Here is a 7,717-nt window from a genome sequence, read left to right as displayed (position 1 = left end):
AGCGACCCAGCAATAAAACCCAGTTAATAGAAGCCATCCTTCAATCTTAGTTTCGCATTATAACAGATGCAGAACTAAAAGACTTGGTTTACTCCATGGGAAGATGTTGTAAGGCCATCATTCATGCTAAAGGTTACCCAACGAAGTATTAACTGACATGGGGATCATTTGTGTACATCTCATTTTTTCTAGGGTGATCATTTTTGTATAATCTCGTGGTGGTGGTGGTTGTTTTTTGTTTTATTTTATTTATATGCCGCTCTTCTCCGGAGACTCAGGGCGGCTTACAATGCGTTAAGCAATAGCCTTCATACTTTTGTATATTTATACAAAGTCAGCTTATCGCCCCCACAATCCGGGTCCTCATTTCACCTACCTTTGAAAGGATGGAAGGCTGAGTCAACCTTGAGCCTGGTGAGATTCGAACTTGCAGTAATTGCAGGCAGCTGATGTTAATAACAGTGCTTTAGTCTGCTGCGCTACCAGGGCTCCCTAACCATCTAAAACCATCGTTGTTACTCTAAACGAAAGGGGATAATTTCTGGAGGAGTTCTCAGAGCATGTTTGTCATTAAGCATTACAGTCATCTCTTCGCAATGGCTTTAACAGAAGCTAAAGAAAGTCTCCACAATGCCCATACTGTTCATTCTTTTATCTGCTGTTGTACTCTTTATCCTGATTTCTTATATGGCTTTTTCCATTTGAGCCGTGTGTTTCTTTAATAGTAAAACAAACTAATAAGTCCCTGGAGGCAGTGAGTGTCAGTCTCCAGGACATCTGAGTGCCACACAAAGGAAGGAAAGGAAGGAAGGAAGGAAGGAAGGAAGGAAGGAAGGAAGGAAGGAAGGAAGGAAGGAAGGAACCAAGGAAGGAAGAAACCAAGGAAGGAAGGTACAAACGAACAAAGGAAGGAACCAAGGAAGGAAGGAAGAAACAAAGAAAGGAAGGAAGGAAGAAACCAAGGAAGGAAGGAACAAACGAACAAAGGAAGGAAAGAAGGAAGAAACCCAGGAAGGAAGAAACCAAAGAAGGAATGAACAAACAAACAAAGGAAGAAACCAAGGAAGGAAGGAAGGAAGGAAGGAAGGAAGGAAGGAAGGAAGGAAGGAGCGAATCCTTTGGAACATGTTTCTTAACTGCTCATAGATTTTTTTTCTCAAAAAAAAATTGTTGGGCTATATTTTTGTCACTAGGGTTGAACTTTGGTGATTGTTCTCCACTAGGAGCTGGAACTCTGGGGAAATTCCAAGAGTACATTTTGTTTCAATGGATTTCCTTCCAAGTTTAGTGTTTAATTTGTTTGTCCAGTCATAAATACATTTTTGTTGTTTTACCTAAGCTCGCTTTCTACTGAAATTAACATTCTTTAAGAGTAATGATATGCAGATCCACTCTGCTTCGATCTCACTGTAAATAATTGCTATAGATGCGGTAGGCACATGCTGAAGTCACACTTACCAAGCAGTGAAAAAACATCATGGACTAGCAGCTGGATAGCACTTTTGTTTTGCAAAAGTATTTTCAAGGTCGCTTAGCTTAAACCTCCATAGGTCCAAAGTAATTCTCCCCAGCTCTATTTCAGTTTTCCAGAATTAATGAAACTTGAGAAAAGGCTGAGCCCAAATCTCTAGTAAATTTCTTTACTTACTTTGTTCACTTTTTTACTCCTTCCTTCCTTCCTTCCTTCTCTCATCTTGCTATCTCTCTCCTTCCTGCCTCCCTCCCTCCCTCTATTTATTTACTCTTTTGCTCTTTTACTCCTTTCCCTCCCTCCCTCCCTTCCTTCTCTCATCTCTCCATCTCTCTCCTTCCTGCCTTCCTCCCTTCCCTCCCTCTCTTTACTTACTCTTTTCACTTTTACTCCTTCCCTCCCTTTCTTCCCTCCCTCCTTACTTCCTTCTTTCCCTCCCTCCCTTCTCTCATCTCTCCATCTCTCTCATTCCTGCCTTCCTCCCTCCCCTCTCTTTACTTACTCTTTTCACTCCCTCCCTCCCTCCCTCCCTCCCTTCCCTCTAGGGGCCACCCGAGAATTTATATCTCTTTTTACTCAAATGCTATCATAATTTAGGACTGTCTAATGCTATAAATAGTCACACTCTCTCCCCTTTTATAAATGGGAATAAAATGTCATCCTTGGTTTCCCTCTGTTTCCCAATTTTTCTAATTATAAACCCAGTAACCCGTTCACGCCTTAAACATAATGCACATTCTTATACAATTTATCACTGCACATTTCTCCTAATAGATGCACATTAGCACAATATATACCTTAGTTTGTGCCATTTGATTGTCCTCCTAAAACACTTGGATTGGAGATGAGGTGGGTGGGTGCCCCCTTCACCATTGCGGTTATATCCATTTACTGATCGATTTGTAAAATGTATTGCCTGCCCATCGTACTTCAAGGGAGTTGACAATCCTAATTATATCCATGTGTTCAGTTGGAGAACTGCAGTTGCAATGTTTAGCGGCCACTCTGAAGATTATTATTTAGCGTATGGCATAACCCTACATGGGCTAGCAATATAAATTAACATTTCAACTTTGAAGAGTATCTGCCTGTTGGTCTGACGATGCAGAAGTGGGCATATTTGAGTGGAAATGCTGACAAAATTAATCATCCCCACCCCTTTCACAAAGCAGGAACAATTGCGAATGGCATTACTCTGCTTAACAACTAACTAGCACTGTCAAATAATTTACTAAGACTGTATTACCGTTATTCTTCTCTTCCTTACTAGTCTCTGTCTCTTCCCACTTATTACTATAACCACGTTGCTTGTATCTTTCAATTTATATTGTTTTTATTTGTTTCCTAATACAATTTGATAGCTTATTAGTAACCTTTGTTATCACTAAGTATTGTATCTTTTTAGCCTTGATGAATGTATTTTATTCTCCTTATGTACACTGAGAGCATATACACCAAAGACCAATTCCTTGTGTGTCCAATCACACTTGGCCAATAAAGAATTCTATTCTATTCTATTCTATTCTATTCTATTCTATTCTATTCTATTCTATTCTATTCTATTCTATTCTACTCTACTCTACTCTACTCTACTCTACTCTACTCTATTCTGATTACCATAAATATACAATCATCTATAATTATAATCCAACATTATCCTTTAATTTATAAAATCATGGAATGTGCAGAGTCTGACAGACTTACAAAACTGATCACGGGTAAAAGAGACTCAGGCTTTTATGGTAGTTGGAATATGTGGTATGATTGGACCCAGAAACGATGGGAGAGAGACAAAGGATAATGTTGGATTATAATTATAGATGATTGTATATTTACTATTCTATTCTATTCTATTCTATTCTATTCTATTCTATTCTATTCTATTCTATTCTATTCTATTCTATTCTATTCTATTCTATTCTATTCTATTCCATTCCATTCCATTCCATTCCATTCCATTCCATTCCATTCCTTCTCCTATTCTATTCTATTCTATTCTATTCTATTCTATTCTATTCTATTCTATTCTATTCTATTCCATTCCATTCCATTCCATTCCATTCCATTCCATTCCACTCCACTCCATTCCATTCCATTCCATTCCATTCCTTCTCCTATTCTATTCTATTCTATTCTATTCTATTCTATTCTATTCTATTCTATTCTATTCTATTCCATTCCATTCCATCCCATTCCATTCCATCCCATTCCATTCCATTCTATTCTGTACACTGAGAGCATATGCACCAAAGACCAATTCCTTGTGTGTCCAATCACACTTGGCCATTAAAGAATTCTATTCTATTCTAAAAATAAAAAATGATGTAATTCAAATGTACTTTTTTTTTCCAGGTTACAAAGTGAAGGACATGGACAGAGAAGAAGGTAGACCAGACCAGGTGTTCTCCATTCCACCTTTCAACAGATGAAGCTCCCTGGTGCCTCCTCGCCAGACAACCTCTCCATTTAAATTTAAGTTATGGGAACGTAAGTGAAGTATCGATGTTTCTGGTTGAAGAGTGGCGGGGGTCTGTGGTTTCCTTGTGAAGTAGTGGAAATCCTGACATCATGGTTTAAAGACAAGGAGGGGGGAACAAGACAGAAAGAAACCATCCAGACCCCAGACCCCAAACTTGCCCTGTCATAATTACAGACAGATTTCCAAAATTAAGAGGGGGAAATAACTCTTCTGGAGAGCAAGAATCAACATTCTCCGCAGACTACTGTTTGTCTATGTTTAGAGATGACTCATTCCTAGCTGCTTTTCCATGCTATTAACAAATTGCTAAAACTGGGAGCTGGAAACTTAGAATAACACATACACACACACACAGAGAGAGAAAGAGGGTTGAGAGAGTACTAGTCTGGGAAACCTAAGTTGAATTACATTCATCGGAAGGGGAAAAAAAAAAGCTAGGGAAATCTAAAGAATGACTCCTGTCTCCTGTTATACATATTATACATTTCCTTATGGGGAATGAAGATCGTTCTAAAGATGCTGGTGACTCACAATGTGGGTTTTAGCTGAGCTGGGCCAGCTGTACCATCTACAGCTGGACTGGCCAACCTTGGAAACTCTTAAGACTCGTGAAGTTCAACTCACAGAATTCCCATGATTGGTTGAAGTCCACAAAGTCTTAGAGTTGCTAAGGTTGAAGGCTCAAGTCTTAAAAGTTGCTAAGGTTGGATACCCCTGATCTACAGAAGGAATGTTTCATCTCACGTACTGGATACTGAGAAGTATTAACCAGATGTGGGAGGAAGGGTCAAAGAGATATTTCTGGACTTCCTAAGATGGTCTGTTTGTTTGTTTATTTATTTGTTTGTTTGTTTGTTTGTCAAACGTACAAGATAGCAGGTATAGGTACTGTATAAACATAAACATAAACAAAGGAAGTAAGTACAGATAAATTGGGGCAGTAGGACAGGGACGGTAGACATGCTGGTGTGCTTATGCACGCCCCCTTTACGGACCTCTTAGGAATGGGGTGAGGTCCACGGCAGACAGTTTGTGGTTGAAGGCTGTAACAACGGAGTCGGGTAGTGCATTCCAGGCATTGACCACTCTGTTGCTGAAGTCGTATTTTCTGCAATCGAGTTTAGAGTGGTTTACCTTGAGTTTGTATCGCTTGTTTGCCCGTGTATTATTGTGGTTGAAGCTGAAGAAGTCGTTGACAGGCAAGACGTCGTAGCAGACAATTTTGTGTACCGTGCTTAGATCGGACCGCAGGCGGCGCAGTTCCAGATTGTCCAATCCCAGAATTTCAAGTCTGGTGGCATAAGGGATTCTCTTGTGAGCAGAGGAGTGGAGGACTCTTCTCTTGAAATACCTCTGGACCCGCTCAATCGTGTTAATATCCGATATACAGTGTGGATTCGAGGCGGGTGTATTCAAGAATTGGTCTGGCAAAGGTTTTGTATGCCCTAGTTAGCAATATAATGTTACCAGAGAAGAAGCTTGACAAGATTAGGTCAACAATTCTGTTGCTTTGAAGTGTAGTAGAAGACATTGTCTCTCTGACACTGCTTGGGGGGAAATATCAACGACAGCCCACCTTCTCAATTCTTGGAGATGGAATGGATAGAGGTCCAATGAGGATCTTCAACTCAAAAGTGAAAGGTCCAATCATATTAAATGAAGATAATATGCTTCTGGGGATCCGGCTTGGAATCTGGTTGTTAAAAAGTAATGGTCTACTTAAATCTAAATTGGGTTCACAGTAATGGACGAGGTATAATGCTTCACCCAGTCTCGTCTAATCAGGGTGAAAGTAATGGCATTCTGTCATGATTTCAAAACTTTATGAGAAAGAAAAAAAAGGCAGGTTTTAGGATGACTAAAGTCAAATTTGAGTGATAAAAATGAAATTCTCCTCCTCCTCCTCCTCCTCCTCCTCCTCATCATCATCATCATCATCATCATCTCCCTCTTATATATCTTCCCCTTCTTCTCATCTGTCTCCTCCTCCTTATCTATTGTCTATTTATCTACTATTACTCTCTTCTCCTCCTTATCTATCTCCTCCTGCTCCTCCTCTTCCTTTTCCTCCTCCTCCTCCTCCTCCTGCTCCTCCTCCTCCTTCTTCTTCTTCTTCTTCTTCTTCTTCTTCTTCTTCTTCTTTTCTCCTCCTCCTCCTCTCCTCCTCCTCCTCCTCTCCCCCTTATATATCTTCCCCTTCTTCTCATCTGTCTCCTCCTCCTTATCTATTGTCTATTTATCTACTATTACTCCTCTTCTCCTCCTTACCTATCTCCTCCTTCTCCCCCTCCTCCTCCTCTTCCTCTTCCTCTTCTTTTTCTTTTTCTTTTCTCCTTCTCCTCTTCTCCCCCTCCTCCTTGTTTCACCCTTATATATCTTCCCCTTCTTCTTATCTATCTTCTCCTCCTTATCTATCTATCTATCTCCTCCTCCTCCTCCTCCTCCTCCTCCTCCTCTCCTCCTCCTCCCCCCCACCCCATCTGTTTTCAATTGATATAACCACGGTAATACTAAATGGCCAGGGAACAGCCATCTTACCATCCCGATTTCAAACGCTGAGCCCTCCCTGAAGATTTAACTAGATTCAAACTTGGCAGAGCCACTTCATTGCTTCCTGCAGTTCCTGAAAGCTCAAATGTCAGCCTTTAATTACAGGGCCCCGATTTAGCTTTTTCCTAACCACCGCTAAAGGAGCCTTTTGAATTTTCAGTGCACACGCGCGCAACAAACACACACACAGAAACAATCAAGACCTCCGAATTGAAATTAGGTGAAATAAGAATCAGAAAGGTCAACTCCGTCCAGGAATAAAAAAACCAAATTACCATCACTTACTGCTTTCTTTGATGTTCAAGACAAACATATGTCCGTCCTCTGCTTTATGGTGCTGAAAATAGTCAGGTAAATATGTGGGGAGGCGGGAGAACATGAGCATCTGGAAGAAGTTAAGCCATTATTTCAGACAAGGGTTGCTCTTTAAAAACTTCCTACTAAGAATTAGGGATTAAAACTGCCTTCAGGTCTGGTTATGTTCATTTTCCCCAACCTCAAATTAGTCATGGTCTTTCTCTCTCTCTCTCTCTCTCTCTCTCTCTCTCTCTCTCTCTCTCTCTCTCTCTCTCTCTCTCTTCGCTTTGCAAATCCAACCAAAAGGAGGGAACAAGTAACAGAATAACTGAAGAGTTGGAAGGGCCCTTGGAGGTCTTCTAGTCCAACCCCCTGTTCGAGCAGGAGATCCTATGCCTTTTCAGACAAATGGCTGTTCAATCTCTTTTTTTGAAAACTTCCAGTATTGGAGCACCCACAACTTCTGGTGGCAAGTCGTTCCACTGATTAACTGTTCTCACTGTCAGGAAATTTCTCCGGAATTCTAGGTTGCTTCTCTCCTTGATTAGTTTCCACCTGATGCTTCTTGTCCCACCTTCAGATGCTTTGGAGAATAGGTTCACTCATCCTCCCCCAGGCAAACCCAGGAAAATAATAAAATAACAGAGTTGGAAGGGACCTAGAATAGAATAGAATAGAATAGAATAGAATAGAATAGAATAGGGTAGGGTAGGGTAGGGTAGGGTAGGGTAGGGTAGGGTAGGGTAGAGTAGAATAGAATAGAATAGAATAGAATAGAATGGAATAGAATAACAGAGTTGGAAGGGACTTTGGAGGTCTTCTAGTCCAACCCCCTGCTTAGGCAGGAAACACTACACCACTTCAGACAAGTGATTATCCAACCTCTTCTTAAAAACTTCCAGTGTTGGAGCATTCGCAAC

General features: G+C 40.7%; 1 long non-coding RNA gene across 1 annotated transcript; it reads right to left on the bottom strand.

Moving 5' to 3' along the window:
* Positions 1 to 4,768: 4,768 nt before the first annotated feature.
* Positions 4,769 to 6,857, bottom strand: LOC148111799 (uncharacterized). Its single transcript, XR_015730219.1, has 2 exons — positions 6,786 to 6,857; positions 4,769 to 5,770 (listed from the first exon to the last, which is right to left on the bottom strand). It is a non-coding gene; the product is annotated as an uncharacterized LOC148111799 (long non-coding RNA).
* Positions 6,858 to 7,717: the final 860 nt, after the last annotated feature.

The sequence above is a fragment of the Pantherophis guttatus genome, chromosome 16, assembly GCF_059756535.1.
Source record: "Pantherophis guttatus breed Tessera chromosome 16, ASM5975653v1, whole genome shotgun sequence".
Lineage (NCBI taxonomy): Eukaryota > Metazoa > Chordata > Lepidosauria > Squamata > Colubridae > Pantherophis > Pantherophis guttatus.
This window is presented reverse-complemented; position numbering and strand designations above follow the sequence as displayed.